At 41.9% G+C, this 20,908-nt stretch overlaps 1 protein-coding gene across 4 annotated transcripts in view; it reads right to left on the minus strand.

The window, feature by feature from the left end:
- The window catches only part of LOC110982046 (cGMP-dependent protein kinase 1-like), a 102,143-nt gene extending 82,450 nt beyond the window's left edge, over positions 1–19,693 (minus strand). Inside the window, exons 1-2 of one of the 4 annotated variants that reach the window (XM_087149099.1) lie at positions 17,548–17,632; positions 13,737–13,868 (exon numbers count right to left, since the gene is read on the minus strand). The gene's annotated coding sequence lies outside the window, so the exon portion shown is untranslated. Of the gene's footprint in view, positions 1–13,736; positions 14,014–17,547; positions 17,633–19,406 lie in introns of those variants that run through there. The other 3 variants (XM_022240183.2, XM_022240182.2, XM_087149100.1) reach the window with 3 other exon arrangements.
- Positions 19,694–20,908: the final 1,215 nt, after the last annotated feature.

The raw sequence follows: 20,908 nt of genomic DNA on the forward strand, positions 1-20,908 counted from the left end.
CCGCCTCGTGTTTGGACGCAGTATGCGCTCTCCACTTTCCAACAAATGTCACATTCACGACTTGAATACTACTGCTGAACAACCAGATCAACTTCAACGGAAGGTGGTGGAAAGTGCACAGACTGCACAGAAGACAAGGGAGCGACACTACGACAAGCGGCGTCGACAACCGCAATACAGCATAGGAGACCACGTCATGGTCAAGATACATCCCATATCCGATGCCGAGAAGCACTTCAGTGCGAAGCTTGCCCCTCGCTGGACTGGCCCATATAACATCACGGACATCCCAACTCCAGTCAACCTGAAGCTGACCAACCTGGCGACCCCATCTAAGAAGATACTCGTCCATGTTGACCAAGCCAAACTTATTCCAAAGGACTGATTCGGTTATGCCATCTTATTAACTTTGGACATTTCAGGTCATGCTTTTATGTACATATGTTGTTCTGGCTGTGCCAGGCTTTGTTTATTTGTATATTTATAACTGTGTTGCTGGTTTAAACAACGAGAAATATGCTTGCTGGGATCCACATGCTGTGCAAGAAATGCACACACACACACACACCAATCATTATTTTGCTTCTCTTAAATCTATTTTTGCTCATTTTTACCCTTACGTTTGGTTGCCATTTCTGTCCCTTAAACCACCTCAGGCATGTTCACTGGTTTACTTTTTATGCTGTTGGTCACCTATGGATATCCCGATATCTTAAATTTTATCATCCTTAGAAGACCAATTTTTAGTTGCTAAGGTATGAAATGTGCTTTTGAAATTTGTGTGGAGATACATGTATATTGATATTTCAGGCCTTTAATTGCTATCAATGTTTTCATCCAGGCTAATGCCCATCCCTCAATTTGAGTGACTGGACCGTGGAGGGCGGAGTGTAGCAGACTAATTTGCATATTACGTTTACCTCATTTACATATTAGATGGGTGACCCTTGACTTTGTATTGTAAGGAATGCTGGGAGGACGGGCTTCCTGCAACATGGCGCCGAGTCAATCGTTTGTTGCGTGTCCATGGTGTCAAGAAGAATAAAGCCTAATCCAGTGAGATATTTCCAATCATGATTTCCTGTGTAGACAGTTCCTTAAAGTAACTTGGCCCGTTAAACTACTTCAAATTAAATCGTTTTACTCACCATATTTTCCACTAGAAGACACCTACATCTCAGAACGGCTACAAAAGTCCAGAGGCGTGATGGCAAGGTGACGCTATGATGCTTTTGGACAGTTTGGAGGCTTTTATATTTGTTGGGGTCATGCGTCCCCTGCACTTGGCGACGTTTATTTTTCTCACCAATCCGGATCGGACAGGCTAGCAAGAGAGCTAGAGCGGGCGCTACTCCATCCAGGGATGCGCCGAAACTGTCAATTTAAAGCGGGTGTTTTTAAACACCCAGCGTGTTAAATGCGTACACCGAGGACGGCTTCCAAATGCCTTGAAATTTCGCCGACCCTCATAAATGCTGACTGTGGCCTCGAATTTCACCTTATTGCGAACTGAGGACGTCCTCGATTTACAATCCGACCTCGATTCGCGGCTGTGTTAATACATAGAAGAGCTCCCCGTCTGCACCTCATACAAGTACACCCAAACGTTTTTCATAAACTGGATACGCCACTGGGGTCAATGCACTCAGTGCTCTTTTCCAACTGCATGGAAACACCCATTTTATCGATCAGTGCTACAGATTCGACCTCTAGTTTTTAGTTCAGCCATGTTCGTGCGGACTTGCTTTCTTTCTCTAATTAGTGATTTTTTTTTCGTCTCTGCAGACTGTCGTAATATTGCTGGTGCTCTAAAGTTTGAAGATCAAAGTTTGTTTACCAGATTATCGTTGAAATCAGGGTTGAGAATTCCATTTATTGTGACGATAATGTCTCCCTATTGGGGGAAATCTGAATTATACGCAGGAAAGGAGCAAACGAGCACATTTTTGAAATACCTGTACATATTTACATTCTTTTGGGGCAAAAATTCTTGAAGGTTCAAATGGACTAGTGATAGGTATACCAAATTTTGGACAGCGAGGTTTGTAGGGTGAGCTGGCGGGTCCCACCTAATCTGACCACGTTTTTAAAAAAAAAATTGATGGAAAGTGCATTTACGTAGGCCTAGATCGATGCCCAGGCTATTTCCGGGCGCAGACTATGTCGCCAGCCTGTTCGGTCCCAATCGACTGGGCATGCATTTAGTTAGTGTATTTGCGCACGCGCAATAGTGTCATAATGGTCGTCGGCCTGAATAGTTCATTTTAGCAGACGACGTATATTGGTGGTGACCCATGGGGGATTGCACTGTCAATTCCCTTGAAGACCTCGTGTGTGAATAAATTGCAAAGTGTCTATCGAACGGTGATATTTAATAGCTTCTGGTGAAAAAGATTAACGGAAAAAATCTAAGAAAGTTGACAATATCAATTTTTCGACAAATCCAATTATGGAAAATTATTGGGTTTTTTAGCTAGCTTTGTGTTTAATTTTCACAATTTTGCGGAGTTTATACCTTCAAATAACTTTGATGTCACATGAAAGACTAGTAACTCCTATGTACAAAAATAGTATTACTTCTAGGAAGGAAACCGTGTTTTTAATTCACCTCGTTTTTCACTGGGACCCAATTTCCGTCATTTTCCGTGTTTTTCACCTTAGTGCCCAATTTTCACCATTTTGTCCAATTCCCCTCAGATCATCGGTGGTACTGTCTGGAAGACTGGTAATTGTTTTGTATCTATCAGTTATTGTTTTTTCGAGATCTAGAGCTATTTGTCTGAAATGCAGTTCGTTTTTCATACGAATTCAAATTTCCACACTGAGTTTGGCAGCGGTCAAAAATGAAATGACCGGATTTTGGACATGGTGCATGCACGTTCGTACCATGGAGCTATTAAACACAAGGAGTAAGAACGAAGTCCCTACAGGCCGTAATCCGATTAACTGCTCCTGTTGGCTCCATATACAAAGCGCGGTTACCAGCTCTAGTGTTGAAGACCTTAGACATTCTTTGTACCCAGTGATCGCCACCGCCAGGTAGCTGGTAACCCACAGACTTGCATGTTTCGCTGCGGCACATTGGAGTAAATAAATGGTGGAAAAGATACACGAAGAAGATGTGCAGTTCTCTTCAGTAGTCCCCAGGAGTCAGCGAGTGATCTCCGCTGATGCGCTCGAAAATTCCAAATCAGCGGTGGTTATTTGGCAAAAGTCGGACGTTTTTAAAGTCAGTTATGGCATTTTGTGTTTCTGACTGTAGAGAACAAATACCCAAATTGTGAACTGCGATATTTATATCATAAGTCGCAATCCTAGTTGTTCCTACGGTTAAAATAAGGTGGAAACATGCCGCAGGGATGCATTTGACAACGTGGTGAGGTTTTTTTTTTTTAGCGTGGCCAGCATGCAGTCAGCATCCGGTATGACCGAGGTGACGCTATTACGATTACAACCACGGTGCTTTTTCGTCTCGGTACAGTGAATGGATTCGATGTTTTGTGGAAAATATCTTGACAGTTTTTTTACTGTTTTCTCCAGAAGTGGGGACTGCATAGAACTGAAACGTTCACATGTGACTTGAATTGTATCTTTCTTGATTATTTTGCCTAATAATAATCATTCCCTTGACAAAACCCAAAACATGACCCTATTTATAAGATGCTAATTACCAACGAAAATTTGCAGCGATGATCATAAGGGTGCAGTGTCCCAATTCAAGGAAAATTCTCCGCCAAGGCGCTTAAATAAAGTACCCCTACTGATTCTTTCGAAAATAGGGTTCTGTTTTTTGGGCAAAGAAATGGAGGGATTGTGCCAGTATGGCCCAGGACCATCTCTGTAGATTCTGGGTAACCCACGGCATCTTGGGGCAAAGCAGAAAAATGTGACTGAAAGTTTGTCAGAAGAGCCCAAGGAAGATGAGGGGTGTCATTTGAACAATGGCAGCTGGGAAGACATTCACTTTTCGGGGTGAGTTTGTTTTTGGCGGATAATTTGATTAATACATCGATAGTATTCCAACTAGGTTTTAGCTCGCGTTCTCCGTGTACGCGAAGGCCATACATTGGGGCCACTTAAAATTTTCCTTGCTTTTTAACTTTCGAATTTTTTTTTCAAAACAATGGGTGGATGGGTTTATCTGTAAATACACCGAAGGGGTTCTTGACAACGGCAGAAATTCTAACGTCAACAAACAAGGAAGTCGAATGAATCTTCAGAGGTGGCTTTATTTCGGCGTTAAGTTCCCCTGCTCGTAGCAAAGAGGAAGAATAGAGAGGGCAAGCAAAACTTTGCAGACTTAGGTTTGGAGAAAACTTTAAGCTGCTCACCCACTTACACCTAAGGGCTGGGAAGACACTTCAGCTAACCATCGGTACTTCCGGAGACGTTAGTGATCAGTCGATTATTCATGTTCATATCATTCTTCCATGAATGATCAATGGTGGGAAAGAGTCCCGCAAACGGAAAGATATTCATCCATAAATATTTGGAAATCATCCAGTCACTTCGTAGTTTTGGGCAGTCATTTGAAAGACACGTTACCGAATTTTTTCAGAGGCAAAATAATGTTTGACGGACAAGTCTGCTAAGGTTTGCAACAACTTCGTTTCCAAGGTGTCCAGCAGAACGCCAAATAATGAGATAAAATACCGAGTGCCCTAGACTAAGTCTGGATCCCTGACCAAAAATTCCCTGACAACTCTTGATAAAATCGTACAGGTCGGATGCATTGTTAGAAATTTTTCTTTGCATTTACATAGAATCTTATGACAAGTCTTATTTAAAAAAATTCATGTTTATGTAGAGAGGCTCAATTATGTGCATGAACAGATTTTATTTGTGGGTTTATAAAGACGTTGTTTTCTGACTAAAACACTTCTGTCTGTGGAACCAACGTAAACGATGTTGATGAAGGCTGCTTATAACGTTTACGAAGGCTACCTACGCTTTTCGTCGGTGGTGACACGTTTGATTTTTATTTAATGTGTTCAGAAATACTTCTTTACCCAATAGAGGCAGTATCATCGCAGTTGCTATAGACAAACCTACAATGGCACGCAGTTTGCATACATTTGCGTCGATTTTTCTTTCAGATTTAGTTACAATTGACAGGATGGAAGGTTAAAAACATATTTGCTTTATCAGTTATTAATTTTGGCAATAAAGATGACTCAAAATGAAATTCTTTCTCCTCAAAATCATTGCCTTTTACTTGCAATGACAGGAAACACGAAAAGATGGCGAAACCAGCTTTATGAAAGTGGTTTTGTGCACCAAAGTCAATATGTAAATTTATATTAATTCATGTAACAGAGGGAAATTGTACATTTACAAAGCTTGTAATGGGGTTCTGTTGTAACGCCTGCTACAGAGATACTCTGTTATTTACTGACACATTTTACAGAAAACCCATTGTTACACAACTTATTCTTTTACAATGTATCATCCACAGATTATGACATAACATGTCAAGGGTCACAAGGAAAGCCTGGGGTGGACCTTACGTTTAGACCATGGTGGAAAATATATATACATGCATGTAGGCCTACGTGCAAGCTCTTAATATTATCAGTCACTTTGAAAACATACAAGAAACTTAAAAAATGCGTACGAAGGGAGCAAGACTGTGTTGCATGACTATGGACAACAAGCACTGAGAAGAATGAAGTACTTGCCAATGTTTTTGTGGTATAACCATAAGATTATGATTGGTAATAAATGTATATTTTATAAACACTGGGATAAAAAGGAGTTAATTTTGTAAGCAACCTGTTAGACAGTGAGAGTCATTTTTTAACCTTTGACGATTTTATCAGAAAATTTGACGTCAAGACAAGTTTTTTGGAATATGGTGGAGTCATTAATACAGTTAAAAAATCTGTTCGTTGTACACTGTCGCAGGTCAACTCCAATATATGCTTTCCTTTTATTCCTTTTAATTTAAATTCACTTTTGTTGGAAGAAAAAGGTCCTACTCGTGTTTACCGTATTCTTACCTCTGCAACCAAGGTTGTGTAAAGTTTATTGATAGATGGGAAACGAAGATGGTTTGCAACCTTCCTCGCACGGAATGGTTGAATTTATGTAGCCTACCTTTTCTTTTAACATGTGATACTAAATTGCGGTGGTTTCAATATAGGCTAACTCATAGAATAGAGGCTGTAAATTCGTATTTGCTGAAAATTGGTAAAAGGGATAACGACTTGTGTTCTCTTTGTCAAGCTGAGAGTAAAACTTTGTTACATCTCTTTTGCACTTGTCTCCACTTTGTTTTGGAACCTTATCAGTGATTGGTTGAAAATACGTTGAACATTAAGATACAATTGGATAACAAAACTATCCTTTTCGCAACTACTTATAATTCCAGGAGAGTACTTAATTTAATTCTTTTGCTTGGCCGCTTTCATATCTATAAAATGAAAATGAATGGGGGGCTTACCTTCTTTTGTATTGTTTAGAGACGATTTTAAAAGACATTATGCCTTAGAAAAATTTTTTACCACCAATGGAAATTCGGTTAAATTTAACACTAGACCCTTTCTCCTTGCTGTTTAACTAATATAAATTGACTACTTGTATGTTTTCTTGTCTTGATTTCATGTAACGTGCAAGAGAAACTATAATAAAGGCCCTGAGTGAAAAAAACACAAACAAGCAGTGAGAAAAATATATCTCATTATGCGTACAGACTCAGTCGGAAAATCCTTACTTCAACAATGCTATCCGAGTGTGGACGGGACGTGTTTGGAATATTTTGTTTATTTCAGTATTTGGAGGAATTCCTATGGTGTTGGTCACGTAGATATTGAGTGATACCGGAACCTTGATTTGACAAAAACTGTTGGATTCATTCCGTCTAGTATCCAGACAATGTTTGCCTGTGGTTTTTCAAAAAGGCACCTTTCCTGAAATTACAATCTTGCCCTCGCAGTTGTCCGTCTATGGTCTGTTACATGGTTTTCTATGGTCTGCCCTAACTGACCGCAGAAACAGTGCCCCCTGCTTCGGCAAAAGTATGAACAGTTTCTTATTGTTTTAAGAAGTGCACTTTTCAATATGCTTCAAATGAATGTAAAATATGTTCACATACTTTAAAGATGAGTATGTCAAAAACATATATGTCTAAGAAAACTTCACTGTCTTCACCCTTTAAAGAACATTATAGAAGGATCTTCTGTGCAAATGCAGGGATAGTTTATATCCTGCAAATTAAGGTTTGAGGGTCTCTCATTATGCGTCAACGTCATTACTATCTTTGTAAATGTAGTGGGTTTTTATAACATACGACATGACATGTACATGTAGGCTGTCGTGGGTATGACTTTAAAGGGTAACCGGTGGTGAGGTCTCTGCCTGGGAACGGCAGGTTTTGGGGAAAGGGGAATTACCCCGTAATTACCATTGCTCCCAGGTCCCCTTTGACCTATGCCTTAAATCGTGAAGTTTAGTTTCCGGTAAACAGAGCGGAGAAAACTGTAGAGCAGTTTAACGGTCAGGAAGGCGGTTTCTGCAAGTGTCATGGAACGCCGAGAGCATCGCACTTGCCGCAAGGTGTCGTGGTCATCCACTGCGTCTGGTCACAACCCCAGCTGTCGGAGCTCCTGCACTGCCGCTGGATCCTGGTGTGGCGATGGAACAGGGGGTGAGGTCGACGCTGAGCAACTCTTCGTCACTATAATCTAAGTCAAGCGCAGGTCACCTTCACCACCTTATCCTTAACCTCAAGTCCTGTGGCGATGGGCGAGCAGCGAAGCAGCAGATGTAGATCCACTGGAGGCTGTAGCTGCCGACCTGCACACAGGTGGCTCAAGCCTAACGATCGTTCCGGTGTCTGCTTGAGCGTCCAAGCAGCCTTCTTTAGGACAACACTGATTGCCTCCGCAGCATGAGTAAGGGGCTAGAAAAGATGCTTTAAACATTGTCTGCCTCCCCCTTTCCTGGCCAGCATACTACTGCTGGCGGGAATCCCACTCAAGCGGTCGCGACAAACTAAAGTAATTTAACATGACCCTCCTAACTGTTGGCGCATGCAATGTGCGCACACTCCTGGACACTGCTGAAACTGACAGACCCCATAGGAGAACTGCGCTTGTCTGTCGTAAACTTTCCAGGTACAGCACTGATATTGCCGCACTAAACGAAACCTGGTTTTCCAGTGAAGGACGGCTGGTAGAAAGTGGCGCTGGTTACACCATCTTCTGGCGTGGACGTCCTTCAGGAGAGAGCATAGAATCACGCATAGGTTTTCGTGTCAAGAATGATCGCCACATTTGCGACAACCAGTGGGGCATTTCTCTGCTCTGAGTTGCTGGTAAGGTCTTGGCCAGACTTCTGCTTAATTACGTAATTTGCCTCATCTTCAAGAGGGCCTCCTCCCGGTGTGGCTTCCGTAAGGACAGAGGAACAATCGGCATGATATTCGCTGCACGCCAAGTCCAAGAAAAGTATCAGGAATATAACATTGAGCTCTACTGCACTTTTGCCAACTTGACCAAGGCCTTTGAAACGGTAAGCAGAGAAGGCCTGTAGAGGGTAATGCAGAAGTTTGACTGTCCCGACCATATCACTCGCATGATTAGACAGTTCCATGATGGAATGCAAAACTCAGGTGTGCAACAGCAACGAGACATCTTCCCCTTTTTGATCGGAGTCAAACAAGGCTATGTGCTTGCGCCAATGTTATTTAGCCTGATGTTCTCTGCTATGCTGCATGACACGTTCTGTGACAACAAGCCTGGTCTTGACATTAGGTACTGAACAGGCGGTGGACTCTTTAACCTCCGTCGCTTGAAGTCCGAGAAACACAGCTCCATTACCGGAGTGTGCGAGTTCCCCTTTATAAACGATTGTGTTCTTAACGCCATGAATGCTGAGGACATGCAGCTCAGCGTGGACCTCTTTGTACAAGTGTACCGCAACTTTGGTCTAACTATAAATAAGCACAAAGAAAACTGAAGTGATGCATCAACCAGCCCCTGGAGAGCAGCTCTAAAACCCTGGCATCCTTGTTAAAAGACTTCATTGTGTTGATTACTTCACCTACTTGGGGTGCACCTTCTCAAAATACGTCAACATTGATGTTATTTCAAAGGTGGGTTTGCGTCGGGGAAATGTAAATTAATTTTGGATTTTTGCCCTGCCCGACGTGTATTTGAACACTGTATGCTCAGTGTATACCCCCAAAGGCAAAAACTGGTAAAGACCTGGTAAAGACTTCTGCACTAGTAAGCAGGAGGTCGTGGGTTCGAGTCCTACCCGAGTACGCTTGTGTTTTTTCACAAGCCTTCGGGGGAATACAGTGAGCATAAAGTGTTAAAGTACACGCCGGGTAGGGGAAATATCCAAAATTAATCAATATTGACGTTAAAGTCAACGCAAGGATTGCTAAAGTAAGCACAGCATTTGGACGTCTGCGTAGCTCTGCCTGGGGGCGGAATGGTAAATTCACCTTAGCACCAAAAACATGGTGTACAAGGCAGTGGTGCTCACCATTCCACTCTATGCTGCTGAGTCATAGACTGTATACCGCCAACACGACAAGACACTTTACCGGTTCCATCTCACCATCTCACCTGCCTGTGTAAGCTGATAACCACCTGCTAGCAGGATCACATTCCGGACACAGACGTCCTAGAGAGAGCCAACATGCCCAGCATTTCTGCAATCCTGGAGCGCACTAAGCTTCAGTGGGCCTGGCACGTCAGCTGGATATCAGACTAGAGAATCCAAAAGCCACTTCTCTTTGGAGAACTCGAGCTAAGTTCAAGTACTCTTGACAGACCAAAGCTGCGGTACAAGGGTGCTATAAAGCACGTTTTTATCGAACCCGACTGCTGGGAAGAGCTTGCCTCAGACCTTTCAACATGGAGATCCCTGATTATACACGAGACCAGCACTTATGAGGCTACACGTACTGTAGATGCCAAAAAAGAAAAAGAATTGCTAGAAAGGAGCGCCGGAGATCTCAACAGCCACTGATGAGCCACGTGCGAACACATTCTCCCTGAAGGTGTGTTCTATCCTTGTTTTTAACCTGCCTGAATTTTCTTTTATTGCATCATTCACTTATCGTATTGCTCTTTTATGGTTTCTTGAATTTTACTGATGGAGACGGACATCTCGTTGAGGACAACATTATTATTACATGTATATAATTATATGTAGGCCTACACGTTAATACTTGCCATGCAGCTGGTGGCAGGTTCTGGCCGCCTAAGCTCGTGCATGTTGTCTGTTTTATCTGTATTGTACAGATTAATTACAGAAAAGCAAACGCTGATGTGATTCACGACCGAAATGACTGTTAAAGCAAATGCAGCAATAAACATTGCTGCATTTGCTTTAACAGTCATTTCGGTCGTGAATCACACTTACATGGGACCTTTTACATATTGGTACTATTATCCTCGTAACTTTACTTCCACTGGGATTTTCACGGTCAGTCGCCTATGTTAACTGCTGATCTGTTGCCCACGGTTGTTGTTCTGGGAGAACTGGTCACAGACTTCTAACCAATTCGTTATTTACCAGAAAAATATGCTTCGGTAATTCGACGACGAGCACTGCGTCAGTTTTACCGAGAACGAAGTCCTAGTCAGAGGCACGCAGACCTATTTTATAACTCACCTTGACGACAAGCGAAATCCTTCATGTGGCATCAGTTTCAGTGAGACAGATTCTGCAGTCCATACTTTCATTGAGTTTTTTCTGCTCAACCTCCTCAAACCTCCGTTAGATTGCAGCACACCCTCTCGAGAGGAAACTTAATCTTTGCTCGACGAAATACATGTGAACGAACAATTTGTTGCCTTGTAACACAAGAAATGCTGCTGCGGAAGACTGACGCACGCTATACGTACGTACGCTTATAATCTATAGTGTTGAAGAGCTGTGAAAGGAGAGCTTTTTGAGACTAGGGAGTTGCGTTTCGATCAGTCGCCAGCCTTTCGAGACCTACAAGGGAACTTCTGCCTTCAGCCTACGACGTGTCACGCCTCTGCTCCTAAAAATGAAGATGCAAAATGAGGACAATAAACCCCTTGTCCAGTGGCATAAAACCGGACTCAAGTAATTTTGCAAACAGAGCCATACGACTCTCTTGCTTCGGCCCTTGGGGTGTTCAAATTTCACATTTCTTCCCACCTAACGCAAGATATTCTCTGGTACAGGTCTTGTCATGGGATTTTCTTTTCATTCTGCCTCTAGGCCAGTGGGAGAATTTTGATCCTTTCACTTCGCCCGAAAATGGCTTCACTCGCAGGCTAATAGTAGCGTGACATTTACCGAGCGGGAATTTCCGACGTTGTGCGTTGGCATTAATTGTAACGAAGGATGGGAGAGATGCTGGACTTCACGTCACCGTGTTTCGAACAGGTACTCTGCGTCGATTAGTTTATCCCAGCCCAATCGCAACTCCTCGGACCATCACCAATTTCAGAATAAGTAGAGACAAGGCCAAAAATACTCGCACATCAACTATCCTATCTAAATGAAGACGGAAAGAGTTATTTTCTCTGGTTTTGCTCGCTGGCATCGTTGGATCGATTGAAGACCTTGATATTTCTGGCTGTCATTCCTCCACGTCGTCCTTGTCAACACTCCAATCTCGTGATTTCATCAATTTGAATAGTCAAATGCCGACAACCTGCCTTATGTCCTTGCATTTTCTTCAGACAATTCAGGGCTTTCAAGCTGTCATATGTAGATTTGGTAATGCAAAATTTGATCCCATGTCTTGATATTTCAGTTCGTTTGGAGTATACATTACTCACTGGTGATCTGGTGTTGGTGGGTTATAACCAGGAATGACCATACAGAAGTATCCATGCTTCGGCAATTTTACAACTGATGACTTGAAGAACAAAAGCCAGAGGCACGGAGTCCAAGATTTACAGCAATTGGCAAGTTGCTAGATCTTGCCCCGGCAAAGAAAATTTTTCGGATGTGATCGCAGTACAATTGGTCACGGTTGCAAATAATTTATGTATGTAACCTATACTGGCATATGAAGATTGAAGGTGACACCGCAAAAAAAAGGGAAATGATCACAAACGTGACAAGTCCAATGGATCTCATGGCAATATATACAAGACAGCTGTCTCCTAACAGACCAAGTTTCTCTTGGACACGAAATCTGAACGAGTCATGTTGCTACACACCTGGCAACGTGAAACGAGTCCTCCATAAAATACTACTTGTACATAATAGCCCGTACAGATGTGATGCGCTTGCCAAGCAAAAACAAAAAAAAATACATGGCAAAAGCCGTTCTTAAAGTCTTTGACTCAAATGCAAGCCCCAAGTTGGCGTTCTGACGAGCGATTGTGAACATTGGCTACCCATCGGCCGTACACACCGGCTTCGGAGTGCACTGAACTAATTCAAGCTCCATTGAAAATGGTGTAAAATCAACAAAGTTTGGATCGCCATTGCTGGAAAATGAAGTCCCTAAGGCCTCTCAGACAAAAAAAATGCTTTGTTTGGTCCTTCAGATTTCATTTGATTTTCAATTTTTAGTAGGTTAACCAATGAAATGTTTAATAATTCGCCATAAACAAACTCACACCCCAAAAAAGCGAATGTTCCCAGGTCTTCTCAGCTTTCATTTTTCGAATGACATCCTTTACCTTCCTCGGGCTCTTCTGACAAATTTTCAATCACATTCTTGTCTGCTTTGCCCCCACATGGGTTCCCCTGAATCTATAGAGATGATCCCGTGCCATACTTACACAATTTCTTGGCCCAAACAGACCCATCTTTTCGAAAGAATATGTAGGGGTACTTTTTAAGCGCCTTGGTCTGGCGAGGAATTTTCCTTGAATTGGGACACTGCACCCTTCGGGTACACCCACTACAGCGATCAGGCAGGCGCCATACCAGCGCAGCACGGGGAGCTCCCGATACAGGCCAGTAAGAATTGACATAAAAAGTGCTCGACTCGGACACTTTTGATAAAAACCAAATATCCATTCAGAATCCTTCATATGGATTGCATGAACACCCCCCCAAAAAATTTACCACATTTTTACATGTGGAAGTGTGATTTTCAAGCCTCTAAAAACCCATTTTTTCCAACTAAAATTTGATCCTGCCCAAGTTATAATAGCGTTTAACCACTGGAATTCAATATCACAAGATGGGCACATAAACAACACAAACATGTTAGTTCCACTGCCACGTGGGACATATGTCAGGAATTAATTGCCTAAAACGAATGTATGTAATGGTTTATACTCTTTGCTTTACAATCAGAAGGATATTGATCATTTTTTTTACATATTTATTTGTTATATAAAATACACGAAGTGGCTCTTTTTACGGCAACGCATCTTTCCTGTTCGAGTGTATTGGTAGGTGCTTTTTTTTTGTCAGATGTGTTGGGTTTTATACGTATAAAGTAACGTGCGGCTGCCCTAATGTGTGTGTTGTTTTATTCCCCAGAGCCTTACTAGAGCAATGTTTTGCCTTACGTTTCACGATAATTGAATTTCATCAAGCTCTTAACATTTCTATTCATAAACTTCAAAGAATTCTTGCATGTTAATATAGGATTTTCAAAAACAAGATTTTTCAAGAGTGTTACGTAAGGGAACATTCAGCTGAATGATGCTGAAATTGTTCAACAGTGTGTATTGTGAAGATTCCACAACTGAATAACCACGACTTCTTGGAAACGCGAGCCAGGTTCAATGTACAACGACCGAGCTAATTTTAACAAATACTTAAAAACTGACCTTGTCGTGGCCGCACTCATCAGCTACCTTTCCACCAAAAATGCTTATGCTCAACGGCACGGAGAGATACAGTGAATCTTCTGCACGCAAAATGTCAGCAGAACGTGAACATAACCTTGTCCGATTTTGCTGCTGTAGGTGGCGAGATGAATAATACCAAGGCACATGAAAAAGCCTTGTTAGCTGACAGAAAAAGGACGAGGCATTTCCCACAGCAGCCTGCACAGTGAGCATAGTAGTCCTGAATGAGATTGTGCGTGAAGCTTGCACTCCATCGCACCTGGCTGCTACACGTCGGTCGACCCGGCGTCCTACTTTGCATATTTTTTTCGCAAGCTATTAAAATGTCACGCTCGCTAGACCAGAAACAGGGGAGCTGATAAGGCGGTATCTAATTCAAAACATTTATTCCCCTTCCTCCTAATTTGTCTGCAATATTGCATACGTTCGCTTGAATGAACATCTTTACATTTTTCAATAAATGCACAAACAAGGTTTACTCAGGCTTCTGTTCTATATCAAATGTGTACATAAGCCAACCGTCTAAATACGATACTAGAGAAGAAATTTTAATTTCGCTTCGTAAATCTTGCACGCAAATATGTATTGAAGTACTCGGTAAATAACCTCAGATGATGCCCCCATAATATCAAAGTAAAAAGCGACCTATTTGCCCTTTCATGTTGCGTTTTGTCATTCCTATTTTATTTTAAAAAAAATTTAAAAGCTTAAAGTCTGTAGGGTCTGGACAATTTAAGTCTGTCGTCGTTTAAAGGGATAAGAATGTGCACAAACACGGATGCGCCAAGCAGGTATCACTTTGTGCACGAGTCAGCGCTCAGGTTTTAATAATATATATGTACAGCTCTATAGAAAAACTCAGAATTTGTGAGGCTTTTTCACGGCCATTTCCGCATATGCGTATTCTAGTATTCTAGTTCGTGCACACGCGCTAAAATTCGGCAAGGTCATGGTCACGTTCTGTTGCTTGATAAAATGGCGTCGCCAACCAGCAAACGACTATACCAAAATCCGTCTGCGAAAATATTCCGCAATGTATAAAAGTTTGCTGAATTTATACCAGAGAAATAAAATCAAGCTTCAGATTTTATTTTGAGACGCGTTTCTTGTTAATCATAAATGACATTTAGGAGAAATTAGGGTGTAAAATGTCTGTGTACATTAAATTTCCGAATGTAAAAAAGGGTATTTTAAACACAAACATTTGAAATGTTCTCCAGTTTTTCACACATGGTGCACATCTTGATAATTGAAAGAGTTTTGAAAAAGGTTACCGTATTATGTTTAAGCTGTTGCGAATTGTCCTTTGTTAGTTTGATCAGTTTCAATTTTGGCTATCTGTCAACCGGTCGGCCATGATTTATGTGTGCACTTGTGCATGTTTATGTACTTGTACTGTACTAGACCTGAGATCAAGTCGTTAGTCGGTCGTGTTTGTCATCAGTACACTGCGTCATTTTACAATTCGTCTGGAGCCCATTCATTGTTGCCCGCGATCCAGCATGCCACACCGATTCTGCCCTTGCTCGTGTGCTGTTCAGTACTGGAATTCAGCGCACGTCCGCCCACGACCCCAGTGCCAGCCTGATCAACCTGATGCTGGAAAGATATCCATGTAGGCCTATGCAACAACCGAACTGCATGATTCATATAAATTATTTCCATGTAGAGCGCCAATAGTAGCTGGCGCTATTTATTTATAGGGATGTCTACAATTGATCAGTGTCAGTTTCTTTCACATATTGCATTATTACCTCTTAGAGACGCTTAGAGACAAAGTATACATAACTATTAAAGAACAAACCTATTAACTATTAATCTTTTGGGGTAAGAAAATAATTTTTATGGCAAATCATCTTTTGGGTTTTGAAAATGCTTTCATCCTCTTCAATGAATGAGACCCTGGTTGTTTATAATAAGCATTCAATTGACCAATTAATCTGGCCCTGAAATAAATATTCATATTATCGGGATTTTTTAGCCACTCAGAGTGCTCCGTCCAATTTTGGTTGCAAGCCCATATTTCGTGCATAAAAGGCCTTGCAAATTGTTCAAGTCAGCAATTGGGCATCGTCGGACACGCATATTGGGTAGCTGGGTTACACTGGCCGCGTGTTATTAAATTGCTCGCCGAACCGCACTGCGTGCGCATCGCGAGAAAGGTGGACTACACCCAGCCAATTACCGACTTGATTTCAAGTCTACTACGGTACAAGTAATCCATAAACGCACGTAAATGTATACACGCACTACTACGGACTAATGATTGTCGTGCAATATATTCAATTTGCAATCACTTGAAAATAGTACCCATGTCTTTATCGGGTCTTAATACACATAACACTTTCTTTTGTTTACTGGAATAAACTGGAGAAGTTTCTTTTCAAATGGGAAAGACTGTGGACGTATTTTCTTTCAAATCTGATCGTGTTTACTTTTTATAAAAATCACTTTTACAGAATTCATTTCAAAGTTTGTGCAACTGGGTTCTTACATTGAGTTGATTGTTAATTATTAGGTTATCTCCGTGAACTGTATTTGTTATTATTTTGTTTAAAATAAGTTGTCGGAAAAATTGTCGGAACGATGTCCGACATCATCAGCCTCGAAATCCACAATAAAGTGATAGGCTGCGTATGCGCTAACTCTCAACTAAATGGTGCACAAGGGCATGGAATTGTATACATGTATACGTGGTCGGTTAATGCTGCTGCCATAATATGACTGAATAAACTAGTCAAAGTGCACTTGTACTTGCCACTTGATTTTATAATTGATTACCATGAGTGTGTTTTTTTCTGTGTACAAAGAAATATTTTAGTGCTACAAAACGCCATACCTCATTCGAGTCTGTGTCAAGACATTGAGTATGTTTGTGCGTGCAAGCATGTATGGGTACAGTGTCCCTACTCAAGGAAAATTCTCCACCGCGCCGAGGCGCTTAAACGGTGCCCCTAGAAATTCTTTCGAAAAGAGGGGTCTGTTTGGGCCAAGAAATTGTGGGATTGTGTAAGTATGGTCCAGAATCATCTCTGTAGATTCAGAGGCACCATCTGGGGGCAAAGCAGATAAAGGAGAGACTGAGAAAGGTGAGGACGTCATTTGAGAAATGGCTGCTGCAGACTGCTGAAGATTTAGGAACTTTCACACTTGGGGGTTGTTTTGGGCGGATAATTTTAAAATTCATTGGTTATCCTATTAAAAATTAAAAATCAGAAGAAATCTGAAGGACCAAACAACATGTTGCTTTTGTTTGAGAGGCCTTGGGGACTTCAGTTGCCTGACATGGGGCTCCAAACATTCATGAGTTCTACCCTATTTCCAATGGAACTTGAATTGGTACAGTGCACCCATTTGTACTGCATCGGTTGCAGTATGTGTACGGTACCGCACGGTCTGGGGGGGGGGGCGGAAGGGGTTTCGCGTGATGTGTGCACAACGGTCTGTAAGCCTATTCCATTCATTTAAAGGGGGTGTTCATAAGGAACTGTTTCATGTAAAGTTACAATCTCCAGCGTTTCCATTATCTACAAGGATTATTGAAGAACTTGTTCTATTTTCAGCATGTACACCAGCCGTTTGTTTCATGAAAATTCTAGAAAAGAATTCCCATTTCAACTTCTCGACCCAGCTGTGGATCCTGCATCCAAACACGTTTATAATGCAGACGCTGCACTGTGATATCCTCAAATTAACACCCTTAATTCCATGCATAACAACGATTTAATTTGTAAAACTCCCACCTTCAACATCGAGTTTTTTCCCTGAAATATAAACGCAAAGGCCTCACCTTCCGACTGTAGCCGTTTAAAGGAAATCCTTCCCTACAACATGACTTTTTTCCACAACGTCATACAAAACGAGTGTGACGTCCCATTCAAATTTTGTCCATTGCTTTTGGTTACGCGTACAGTCAAAAATTCTTCACGTTCGATCAAAACTCAATGTGCGTGGAGATGCATCACGCACAACCGGCTTCGCACACAAATGCGTATGCGGGCAACGCGTTGGCAGGTTGACAGGGCACAGTCAACAAGGAATTGCAGGTAAATAAAATATCTCTCCCGAAGACAATTTTCATCGCAAAAATTAACTTTTCTGATACATGTGAAAGTCCCATATAAAAATATGTTATACGGGTTTGAAAACTCCGAATCAAAGTTGAAATTAATAAATTATCAATAAAAATTATTGCCAGCTGTTCGTGGATCGTGGTCCATCTTCACACAGCTAAGAAACAAAGGATGTGCACGCCATCACTACACAGTACTGAATGAGAAGAGATAGAACGTAGGGGGCGCTTGTCGCACAATACCCTTCTGTCCCCATTGGCTTGGTCTGGTCCGTACCATGGATTTTGACCGTCGTTACGTTGATGTTTAGGCGAAATTATATTACATGTACCTGTACATTTTCAGCACTGTGTTTGTACAAGTCTCCACGCTATACTTTTTATAGGCAAGGTCCTCTTCGCAGGGTCGGTGAAAGGGTTTGTTTTTTTCAAGGTTGGAAACCAAAAATAGGGTCGGTCAGAAACGATCGAGGACCCTGGGCATTTAAACAGGGTAAGCCCTAAACGTAAAATAAATTGCACACATATTTCAAAAGCGCACGTATAAAGCTGCGTGGCACGTAAACAGTGGACTACATAGTCATAATTTAAATCTTAAAAAATGGTCGTATGTTGAAATCTCTCGCCATGTGGGAACCAGTATGTCGTGGCAAGATCGCACCCATGGGGACGGAGTTATCGTTCGGGTTCCTCCGGACCACATTTGCAACGTACGTAATGCGGATTTGGATTTCGTTCCATCTCATTCCATTACATTCTACAACTGCGCGCACTGAATTCCAAATTTCTGGTTCCAGAAACATGTCTAAGTTTCTCTTTGCAGGGAATGACAAGTCAGTGCTCTTGTAAGTTAATATAACTTCAGAGTGTTCTCGTGCAGGTGCAGGATTCACAGCATAACGTCGAGGAAAAAATGCAAATTACCGACTTGTCTTTCAGTAGTGGCTTTGAGTACAATTTTCCATTAGGAAATATGCCATATGCCACATCACTGAATTTCACTGTAGTGCCTTAGCCATTAGAAAGCGATACATAATTATCCTAAACAAGTGAGAAGGGAAAATTTGATTCCTTTACCGTGAAAGTAGAGGAACTCTTTCCTTGTGGTAGCACTGTAAGCTGAAAGAATTCTTAAAGTCACAGATACAACATTTTAAAAGGGATACATGTATTTCTTTCGGTCTACGTAAATGACTTGGGATCGGTTCAGCCACCTACACATTCACCCACACACACAAGCGCGTATTTTCCTGCAACTGGGGATCCCCTATTGTTCCTCTTTTGTTTGCACTTTTCACTTTTTTAGAAGACCACCCATATGTTTTGTACACAGTTGTCAATCGGGGACCTTATAATCCTCTATTGTTCAGGGTCCCCAATTGAATGCAAAAACAAACTCACACACACCCCTACAGTCCCACGTACAACATAAATGTAGTATGGATCCACTGAAGGAGCTGATCGCGGCACTCGCCCACACAGTACTCTCCCGATCACACGCGTTTCATGTCACAAAGGCAATAGGCCCGAGAAGTTTCACTCTGACAACTTAGAATTAACAGGCAATGCGTACTCACCTTTTTCCTTATTGGCTGGGCGCCCAGATGAAACTCGCAACTTCAACTACTTACAGTAGCCAATGTGCAATTGGAACTTCCAACTTTCGGTTTGACGTGGCCACTTCTGACAAAAATCTGCAGGGAGTTCAGAGCAAAAGTCGAATGCCGGCGCACAGTAAAGTAATTTACTCACTGAACGGGCGTGCAGCTTCCTGCAGTTTAGTATTGTGTACTGTATATGTATGCATCGGGTAGCGATACTTCAATGAGTTGCCTGCGGAGACCATCAGCAGGAGTGACAATGGCCATGCAGTGCAGTGCTATTCATCATCTAGAAATGTATGGTTGAGTGATTACACCCTGTTCTGTAGTATTGTACTCCAAACCTATACCACACAGTACATGTACATGTACATCCAACAGGGCATACAGTAGACCGATTGTCCCCGCTAAGTCACGTGACCCACGGGGGGTAACAAACACCAGCAAAAAACGGCGTCTTCAAATAGCAAAGTGTGTTAAAGGTGATATTTACCAACAAATGAAGCCAACGGTTGGTAAAGTACTAGAACACTGACATGCTCAACACTGTAGGCCTACCGAAAGCTGGCATTGTTGTATGTAAACAACATTTATGACACACTTTACTATGGACGCCGTGTTCGTTGATGTTTGAAACCCGCTAACGGTCACGTGACTTAGCTGGCGGAATTGGTCTGTGGGTGCACCCCAGAAAACACGCAGGCCCACCCCACCCCCCGTTAATGAGCTTTTTTGGCAATTCCATTTGCACGCAAAAACGATCTCGCGAGTACATGGGAGTTCGCAAGAAAAAACGAGAATACAGTAGTGTCCCTTCAACCTGTTAAGAAACCCGGTGCTTCATTTGCGGGTCGAAATGGTTTGGTGAGTAGATAGTTGACGTTTTTCTCTATCAATAAAGTTATGTTTCGGCGATGATCGACAATTTCTCAACAATTTATTTGGACGCAAACTTACTTAGTGTTTCTCACGAAATCGCAGGCCTCTTTTTTAAGCGCACCTAACTGTTTCGCAATAACTGGATGAAATTGAGACTTACAATTCTTCACGAAAAGGATTAAACATCCGTTTAATACCAACATTTTTGCTGCTGGGCCAAGCAAAATTTTACTAGTAAAGTTTTATGCACTACTCACTCAGCGATCCCGGCAGCTAGTGTTAACATTTTTGCGTAACGAATGGTAATTCTGGTTCCCCAGTACACGACCAACATTCACTAGGTTTCCTTCAAAGCAAAGTCTGCGTTCCCGATTTTGGTCACACAAATTTACACGTATCTCTGATATCATTTGATTGGCCAGTATTAGAGAGAATATGTCAATCAACCAATCACAAATAGTCTTTCACAAACACATACGGCAGTTTTCTCGGTTAATCTCACGAAGTCTAAACCTGCGATAACGAAATATTTTGGGTGCACTTGACTGTTTTGCACCGACTTGAAAAGTAAAAACTTATTGTTTGGCCGGATATATGAC

The sequence above is a fragment of the Acanthaster planci genome, linkage group LG19 (genome assembly GCF_054643075.1).
Source record: "Acanthaster planci isolate LZ-2023a linkage group LG19, COTS_SCS, whole genome shotgun sequence".
NCBI classification, from domain to species: domain Eukaryota; kingdom Metazoa; phylum Echinodermata; class Asteroidea; order Valvatida; family Acanthasteridae; genus Acanthaster; species Acanthaster planci.